A 10,209-nucleotide genomic window follows, 5' to 3' on the forward strand; every position below is an offset into this window, starting at 1 on the left:
TTGTACTTAACAGCAACTGATCTAGGCAGTCCATCACTATAATCCAATAATTATTTGAAAATACTTTGCCTCAATCTTGTTATTGTGTCAGAGCGCGCTATAAAGTCCGATGTCTCCTGGCGCTTCTGACTAAATTATAAAATGGAGGGGGGAGGAGTGGGGGCAGAGGGTACTCAGAAGGATCTAGAAAAGAGCAGAGTCTCCAGGTGTTGTCTAGATGTGACGTGCGATGAGATGCACAGGAGTTCACCTAGAAGAGTGTGCCCAAGGACGGTGCAGGAAAGTGAAGCCCGCGTCTTGTCCTACTGAGCCCTGGGATGCAGAGGAGCTTCAGACTAGAACAGAGAGTGCAAGCTGGATAGGTACAGTGGCTGGAGCACCATGTGCAATGCATAGTGGCATGGGCGTCCGCAGGGGGCAGGGCTGGCTTTAGCGCTGGTGGCACCCAGTGCGACAATGTTAGTTGGCGCCCCCAATTACCAACTCCACCTCGGATTCTCTCACTAGCACCCTTTAACAGTGACCAAGTCTCCATAACCACTCTCTCTCAGATGCATTGAATTTGTTATATAGCGCTACTCATACCATTAAAGTATGTCCGAGCACATTGCATCACACACACATTACACTGACAATCAATCATACTTGTGAAAATCACTGTATAAGAAATGTGACATAAGCCAAAGGACTACAAGTGTAGGAGTCACACATCATCCATACTGGTAGGCAGTATAGTTTAGGAGTGCTTGGTGTGGAGTAGGACAAACTCAGAGTTGAAAAAGAAACAGCATAGTTGGGAGTTTTCTTATAATAAGAATCCATTTCTACCCAAATTAACCCTTTTTGCAACATTAATCAATGTTCTATACTTAGCAGAGTGTATGCACTTCTATGATGAAAGTTAATACCTCACTCTTGTATATTAGGACTTTAAGTTATAATTTGAAAGTAACAAAAGGATGTCTCTTTTCAATCTGCTGATCTATTTACATTAAATGCACTCTGTAATCTACTTGGTACACATTCTTTGCAGTAAGCATATTAACCTTCTGTACTACCTTCACATAAGTCAAAAACCTCAACTACACAAAACTCTGACCTCTGGCCAGGAAGAACATTAATTACAGGATTTATCTTGACATTTCTGTGAGGCCTCTTAATTGCAGGAGGAAAGGAACGGGCAGCAGGTGCTTTTAAATCATAATTAAGTTGTAAACACGGTGCCCCAAGGAAGCCAGCGCGCGGTGCTATGGCACCGGCCGTACCGCCCTAGAGCAGGCCCTGACAGGGGAGGCAAGGAGGGGCGCCCCTCCTTGCCCCTCCCTGCGGACGCCCATGCTTCTCCGGCATAGCAGAGGAGCCGCAACTGATGTAATTGCAAGCACAGCACATACTGCTGCTGACAATGAAATGAAAGCCTCACGGCTTTGCTTTGAGAGAGCTGCTCAGGGTGCGCTGGACACCCGACTGAGACGAGAAGTGTGGAGGTCAGTGAAAACAATAAGTGCCAGTGCCCTTGTCAGGAGGAGCAGCTTGCATCATCCATAGTCCCTGCGAGCGCTACCAGTTCCAGTACCTATTTTCAGAGGAAGCATCACTTATATACAATAATCATACTCTAAATAGGTAGTATGTCTTTTATCCAGCCGGACAAGAATTTGTTCTGCAAATATATATAAAATTAAATTGTTAGAAACATTAAATGACAAGTGGGCACAGCCGTGACCCACGAAACAGTGGGACAACAAAACGAAGCACAGAATGGCCAAAGGGCAAAGTGAAATGCATCTGTACACTCCTATTTGAAAGTTTTAACAGACTAAGATCATTTTCTTATACACCATTACACATTACAATATTGCATAGTCATATTGCATATGCCGTTTTTTGGTGTCGATGACGTTTCGATGCCACCACTAGATACTGGGCATCATCCTCAGGACAACATAATATTTCATTGTTGTCTTTATGAATTTACAATTGCACTATGCCTAAATCGCATTACTGTACAATTACATGACACAGGAGAGAAATTGGGAAAGAACAAACAGAACATGAATTGGTAAATATGAATACTGTTAGGCATGTAAAAATGTGACTGTTGTGAGATTAAAATCGGCGAAATGTATGGAACAACGAGTGGGGGAGGAAGGTTTGACGTGACTAAATGCCTTTTGTGCGTGGTCAAAGAGGTGAGACCACTCTCTGCCGATCAATCTATACAGAATACACTGTGATAAAGTGAAAAGGATGACTGCGCAGTGATTGGTATTGCACGGCTGCTGAGAGATCATATCTGGGTTGGTCATGCATTTATTTAAATGCGGATGCAATCTAGTGTCGTGACATGAACACGTATGCGTAAGGCGCAGCAGTTAGTGTGTTTAAACAATGACAGGACCACAATCACAGGGTTCATGCATTAGATCGTGTGAGCATGAAGGTGGTAATGAAATGAAAAAGTGGATAAAATCGGCGCAGTGATTGGTAGGACACATTTGATAAAGCATGTGTCAAGAACAGAAAGCTGATGATGTCTCCTGCCGTGATTAGAGCACTAGTAATTATGTCACAGTGGTCGGTGTAACGGCATAGAAAAGGGATCATCCAGTAATATCGAGCTGACACAAGGTCGGAAAGGCTAATTAGGACGCGAAGTAGGTATTAAGATGGGCTTGTGAGAGGATACCTGCAAGTTGGATCAGAAATGGGCGCGATAGCTCGGGGTCACAAGGGGCGGTTAGCCAGCTGATAGGGATCTAGAGGCGAAGGGAGGACAGAATTACTATCACTCCAGTCATTCCCGGATGACCCAAACACGGAGGAGCAGGGAGGCCGAATCGAGAACTTGAGATACATAACAGGAAGCAAGGTGAATCCAGCCGACCTGTATCAACAGAACCACATCTGACCCATAAACGGCTCAGCACAAATGAGTATCCAACTCGTGACTCCTAATTGAAGAAAGGACTCAAGTTTTTATGACTGAAATTTACAAATGACGGTGGCTCCTCCGTGCTATATTAGAAGTATAGCCGATTGATAGCAGGTCTAATATCACAAGAAGATAAAGAGTGATAAAAGTCTCCAGTTGAATTAGAAGTCTCCTTATTGATAAGGAACTTCTATGAAAGATAACAAGTCAACTGTCACATGTCCTGATGAAGGTGTAACAATTGTAAACAGACACCGAAACGCTGCGTCGACTTCTTTTGACTGTTTTTTAACACAAAATTCTTTTATTATGAGAATCATTTGATCAAAGTGTTCTTTTTAATGAATTAGATTGTAACCCTAATACGGAGGCACCATAATAAATCGTGTTATTTGTTTTTATATCTTTGTTATACTTGTTTATTGGTTGATGTCTTGGTTTATAATATGAGTAGTGATTTAGATTTTGCTGTTTCCTACACTCCAATGCAAACAGGGACCCCATTCAGACCTTAAAACTCCCCCACACTCTGGTACATTTTATTTATTTATTTATTTATTTAAGGCTTTGTACGGGGTAACCATGTCTCCTAGGATAGAAGGGCCTCGTCCATTGAGGAGCTTGTGGGCGATGCACATAGCCTTGAACTCGATCCTCTCTCACACTGGCAGCCAGTGGAGTGCCTTAAGGGACGGTCTGGCGGAGGATCTGGAAGGAAGGCCCATCAGCATCCGAGCAGCTGCATTTTGGGTTCGTTGCAGCTTGCCCAAGGTGGCTTCGGGGGCTCCTAAATAGACAGCATTGCTGTAATCCAGTCGTGCAAGAACCAGTCCTTGGACCAGCAGTTTCCTGGAAAGAGGGGGGAGTAGGGGGAGGATCTTGCGGACTGATCGCATAAGTCCGAAGCAGGTTTCGGCTGTTTTAGTAGCCTGGGTTTTCATGGATAGGTCCGGTTCAAGCCAGACCCCAAACTCTTAATTTCTTTTCTGGGGGTGGGCACCTCACCCATGGAGTCGAGCCAGACGGATGGTGGAATTGTTGCCCATTTCTTACCCATCAGCATAACTTCTGTTTTTGACCCGTTGAGTTTGAGAGAGGATTCGCACATCCAGAGGTGGATTTTCTGGAGGCAGCGCAGAAGATTATCCGGGTATTGGTCTAGATGTGAGAGCGAGATGACCAGTTGCGTGTCGTCCGCGTAACTCACCATCTTAATGTTGAAGGGGGTAACTACATCCTCCAAAGGGGACATGTAGGCATTAACAAGGGTGGGGCTCAGTGAGGAACCCTGGGGGACCCCACTTGTCAGAGGAAGAGGGTCAGAGCGGGAGCTGCCATCCCAGACCTGAAATGAGCGGCCGACAAGAAAGACTCTAACTAGGCCAGCGCTGTGCCCCCGAGTCCTGCCCTGGCCAGCCGATGGAGCAGGACACGGTGGTTCACTGTGTCAAAGGCTGCACTAAGGTCCAGGAGGATCACTGCCACTGATCCCCCGAATCCAAAATGCACCTTGCCTCCTCGATGACGGCGAGGAGGGCAGTGTCCGTGCCTTGGCCAGGGCGAAACCCCGTTTGGGACCGTCGCAGCAGATTGTTCGATTCCAGAAACTGGGACAGCTGAGCTCTTTGACGATGAGATAGGATTCTCTTGCGGAATTAGTGGCATTTTTTATCCTATAGTCAGTATCCCTGACTTTTCTTTAAAAAACAAAAACCACAGGGACCTACTGTTTACTTTTGTTCACTCCCCTCCCTGTGTACATGACCAGGGGAACCTTCCAATACTTTGTTGTGGTTTGACCAATGTAAATCAACATGCAGGGACAGAAGATAGCGTATACCACGTTTATTGAATTACAGCTTGAAAAGTATTTCCTGTCCAATTTGATTGTACTGAATTCAAAACGTTTTCCTTCTATGGTTGATTCACAACACACACAGCTACCGCATTTGGCATGACCTATCAATGTAGGGAGACCCCATGCATCATTGAGTGTTGTTTTAAGTGGTTGTTGGGGTAGAGAGGCACGCACTAAATGGTCCTTTATATTTTTTGCTCTTTTAAAGGCGAATATTGGGCGTTCCAGGTTGAGTTGTCCAGAATTAGGTACGGGCCAGTGTTTCAACACACTTTTCCTGATGGCATTGGAAGCTGGAGAAAAGGTGGTAACACAGATTAGCCTATCTTGGTCCTTTTTGGGTTTTGATTCAAGAAGGGTCTTCCTTGGGCAATACCGAGCTAGTTTTAGGGAGCGGCGCACAGGTTTGCGTGGGTACCCCCTATTTCTGAGTTTATGGCTTAGGACTTTGGCCTCAGTGAAGTTGTCCTCTTTAAAGTACCAGTTTCTCCTAATGGGTAAAAACTGTGAAAAGGGAAGGGAGTCTCTCAATGCCCGTGGATGGTGACTGCTGTAGTTCAGTAGAGTATTTCTCTCTGAGGGTTTGCGATGAAGGCTGGTGGTAGGTTGGCCTTCTGTGTGTTTGATTTCCAGATCTAAAAAGGGAATGGATTCTTTGCTGGTGGACAGTGTGTACTTGAGGCCTCCACTATTATTGTTGAGCCAATGATGAAACTGCACTGGGCTGTCAGGGGATTCAGTCCAGAGAAGGAAAATATTGTCTATATAACGCTTCCTCAAGGCGATGCCATTGTGGAAAGGGTTAGATGAATCAAGGATGCAAGATGTCTCTAGATTGTCCATGTACAGGATAGCCAGATTCGGGACAAAAATAGCTCCCATGGAGGTACCCCGTACCTGGCCATAGAATTGACCATCAAAAAGGAAAACGTTTTTTGTTAGGCAAATCTCAAGAAGTTGGAGAATAAAAATGGATGACACATTCTGAGGGTGTGGGCGTGTCTCTAGGATTTTCTCAATGACTCGAACTGGGAAATGTTGGTGTAGAGTGATTCCACATCCAACGTACACACAGTGTTGGATGTGGGATCAAACAGGTGGTCCTCGATGAGATTGATCATGGCCATGCTGTCCCTGATGTAACATGATGTCTCAGGGACAAATGGCTTTATAAAAAAAGTCTATGTAGTGTCCCAGGGGTTCCAGTATAGAACCACATCCAGATACGATGGGGCGACCCGGGGGGGATTCATGGTTTTTGTGAATTTCAGGGAGACAGTAAATGACCGGTATCCGTGGAGATTTAACGTTGAGGAATTCGTATTCCTTTTTTGGAAAGGAAACCAGAGTCAAGTGCATCAGTGGTAACTTGTGAGATAAGTTTCTGAATCTCACTGGTGGGGTTGCCTGGCAATTTAGAATAATGTTCAGTGTTACTGAGTTGGCGTAGTATTTCTCTTTTGTACTTATTCCGGTCTTGGATCACTATGCCTCCACCTTTGTCAGCCGGTTTTATGACAAGTGACTGATTGTTTTTGAGGGTGGATATAGCTTTTTTCTCGTGTATAGTGATGTTGTAAGATACAAAGGTTCTCTTACTTTCAAGGTCGGTCAAGTCATTGAGGACCAACTTTTCGAAGGTAGGAATTTCTGGGGGTATCATTCCTGCAGTGGGGGAGAATTTAGAAGGTGGTTTGAAGGGCATGTTAAATTGCTTGGGTGGAGAGGGATTGAGAATAAAAAAACTGTGTAGACGTATTTTTCTGAAAAACCCTAGGAGTTCTGTTTGGGCAACCAAAAAGTTGGCCGTATCGTAGGGACAAAGGATAAGCCTTTTTGAGAAGTGATACCTCGTCAGCTGATAAGGTATGTTGGGTAAGGTTGAAAATTGGTAGGAGACCATTCTCTTGAACAGGGACCACATCTGTTCCAGTGAGGTCGGGTGTTACTACCAGCGGTAGTATTGGCGATGAGTGAATCGTTCGCCTGGTGGGTTCGGTGGGTGGAGCCATCTCTGTGGTTGTTTCCCTCTTCCAGGCCCCTGTGGTTCTGATTGTCTACAGCCTCTCCCTAAAAAATTCCTATGTGAAGGTCGTGGGCTGTCGCCTTGATCTGACTGGTCAGATGAGTCGGCAGAGCTGTCGGTAAAACTTACAAACTGTTGTCTTCTGTTGTATCTGCCCCAAGGCCTCTGGTTTTGTGGGACGTTATAGGGGTGGTTGGTATAAAAGTCTTTAGAGAGGTAAGGGTATGCTCTTTCCTGACAGAAACCTTTTATGTCCTTTCGGACCTTGATTGTTTTTTTGTTTAATTCGAATTTGTGAAAGTCTTCAATGGTTTTTTGTATTTGTTCCAGAAGTTTTTTAGATTCTGTATTGGAGTTTTTATCTTTGATTTGTTTTTCTAGGTCACAAATTTCCGTATTTAATTTTTTAAGTTCCTCGGTGGCAATATCTATCCCGAGGACCATCCAATGTCGAGAACAGGTGGTACTGATGTAGCTAAATCCGTTTAGATATTTGGGTTGCTAGTAAATACCCCAGGGATATTGCGTACTTGCAGGCCTACAGGGATTATGTTGGCTTTTAAGTATTCAGTCAATAGTTTAATCATTAGTATTAACCGTACCTCTTTTTTCTTAAGTTGTTCTAGGTCATCAACCAACGAGGGGCTAGTTTCTGAGGGGGTTTCAGCAGAGTTTGACAGAAGAGAGGGACCTTCCAGAATTTTATTAATATATTCAAGTTTGTAGAGAGGGGTGTGTGGGGGTCAGACATGCCTAGCAGGGAAGTGTTTGTGAAGTCAAAACAATTGTGGGGGCAGACAAGGGGGAACAGGGGGGAATACTGAGTGTACCCACTTGAGGAAGGGGTGAGGATTATCACAATCCCTTGCAATCCGGCGATTGCGCTACTTGCTGTTACAAAAAACAAGTGAAGCCAAAAGGTATAGTATAGGGACCTTAGGCAGTATCATGTTATAGAAAACAATGGTCCCTATTTTCAGAGGAAGCATCACTTAAATACAATAATCATACTCTAAATAGGTAGTATGTCTTTTGTCCAGCCGGATAAGAATTCATTTTGCAAATATATATCAAATTAAATTGTTAGAAACATTCAATGACAAGTGGGCACAGCCGTGACCCACGAAACATTGAGACAACAAAACGAAGCACAGAATGGCCAAAGGGCAAAGTGAAATAGTCTCAAGACCCTGCTCGAACAGCCAGGTCTTGAGTTGTTTCCTGAAGGAGAGACGGCCCTGGGTCAGCTGTAGGTGGGTGGGGATTGAGTTCCAAGTCTTGGCCGCCAGGTAGGAGAAGGATCTTCCTCCGGTGGTGGTTCTGCGAATACGTGGTACGGTGGCGAGGGCGAGGCTGGCGGCTCAGAGCTGGCGGGTGGGTGTGTAGAATGTGAGGCGGCTGTTGAGGTATTTGTGGCCCACGTCGTGGAGAGCCTTGTGTGCATGGGTGAGGAGTCTGAACGTGATCCTCTTGCTGACGGGTAGCCAGTGCAGGTCTCTCAGATGGGCAGAGATGTGGCTGTGACGGGGGATGTCCAGGATGAGTCGTGCAGAAGCGTTCTGTATGCGCTGGAGTCTTTTCTGGAGTTTGGCTGTGGTTCCTGCATAGAGGGTGTTCCCGTAGTCCAGTCGGCTGGTGACGAGGGCCTGGGTGACCGTCTTCCTGGTTTTGGTGGGGATCCACCTGAAGAGCTTTCGGAGCATGCGCAGGGTGTTGAAACAGGATGACGAGACGGCGTTGACTTGCTTGGTCATTGTGAGGGAGGAGTCCAGGATGAAACCCAGGTTGCGTGCGTGGTCAGTTGGCTTGGGGGTGGTGCCCAGGGCCGAGGGCCACCTGGAGTCGTTCAGGCAGAGGGGGATGGTCATAGGATGAGGACTTCCGTCTTGTCCGAGTTCAGTTTCAAACAGCTGAGCTTCATCCATTCAGTCTTTCATTCCTTCGAGGAGGCTTGTTCTGGCGTTGGCGGGGTCGTTGGAGAGGGAGAGGATTAGCTGGGTGTCTTCAGCGTATGAGATGACGTTTAGGTTGTGTTGGCGTGCGATGGCTGCAGGGGGGCTCATGTAGACGTTGAAGAGGGTGGGGCTGAGCGACGATCCTTGCAGCATGCCGCAGATGACTTCGGTGGCCGAGGATCGGTAGGGGGGAGGCGGGCTCTCTGGGTTCTTCGGCGAGGAACGAGATCATCCACTCCAGAGCCTTCCCTTGGATTCCAGTGTTGCTGAGGCGCTGTATTAGTGTGCGGTGGCATACGGTGTCGAATGCTGCTGAGAGGTCCAGGAGGATGAGGGCAGCTGTTTCCCTTTTATTGAGCAGGGACCTGATGTCATCGGTGGCTGTGCTGAGGGCGGGCTCGGTGCTGTGGTTTGCTCGGAAGCCGGACTGCGAGGGGTCGAGGGATCCGTTAGACTCGAGGAAGGCGGAGAGTTGTTTGTTGATGGTCTTCTCGATGACTTTGGCAGGAAAAGGGAGGAGCGAGATGGGGCAGAAGTTCTTAAGGTCCGTGGGGTCTGCGCTGGGTTTCTTCAGGAGGGCGCTGAGCTCGGCATGTTTCCAGCTCTCCAGGAAGGTGGCGGATGCAAAGGAGTGGTTGATTTTGTCCCTGAGTTGGGGTGCGATGATGGAGTCGGCTTTGTTGAAGATGTGGTGTGGGCAGGGGTCAGTTGGGGAGCCGGAGTGGATGGTGTTCATCATGCGGGTGGTGTCTTCAGTGCTGACCGGGTTCCAAGTGCACAGGGTGGTTGTGGGGGGCGCTGGTTCGGTGGTCGGGTGCCTGGTCTTTGCGCCGAAGCTGTTCTGTATGTCGGCGATCTTGCGGTGGAAGAACGAGGCGAGTGAGTCGCAGAGGTCTTGCGAGGGTGTGATGTAGTTGTTGCAGGCGCTGGGGTTGGAGAACTCTTTAACGATGCTGAAGAGTTCCTTGCTGTTGTGGGTGTTGTTGTCCAGACGTTCTTTGAATGTTGTCCTTTTGGTGGTGCGGATCAGCTGGTGATGTTTGTGGTGGCGTTCTTGAGGGCTGTCATGTTTTCTGTTGTCTGGTTGTGGCACCAGGCTTTCTCGAGCGTGCGGCAGGTTTTCTTGGAGTTTTTGAGGTCGTTGGTGAACCATGAGGCTTTCTTGCTGCCGAGTCTGATGGGATGGCTCTTCAGTAGTGTGAGGTCATCGGCGCAGTTGGTGAGCCACTGTGTGAGGTTGCGGGCTGCTTTGTTGGGGTCCCTCGTGTTGGAGGGAGGGTTCTGGCTGAGGGAGGTGGTGAGTTGGTCGGCGGTGATCTTGCTCCAGCTTCTGCGAGGAACCTGTTGCGGGTGGTGGTGGGCCGTGGTTCTCCTGAAGTTGAAGTGGTCGCAGCTGTGATCAGTCCAGTGTAGTCCAGTGGAGTGGCTGAAGGCG

The sequence above is a fragment of the Lissotriton vulgaris genome, chromosome 9 (assembly GCF_964263255.1).
Source record: "Lissotriton vulgaris chromosome 9, aLisVul1.2, whole genome shotgun sequence".
NCBI lineage: Eukaryota > Metazoa > Chordata > Amphibia > Caudata > Salamandridae > Lissotriton > Lissotriton vulgaris.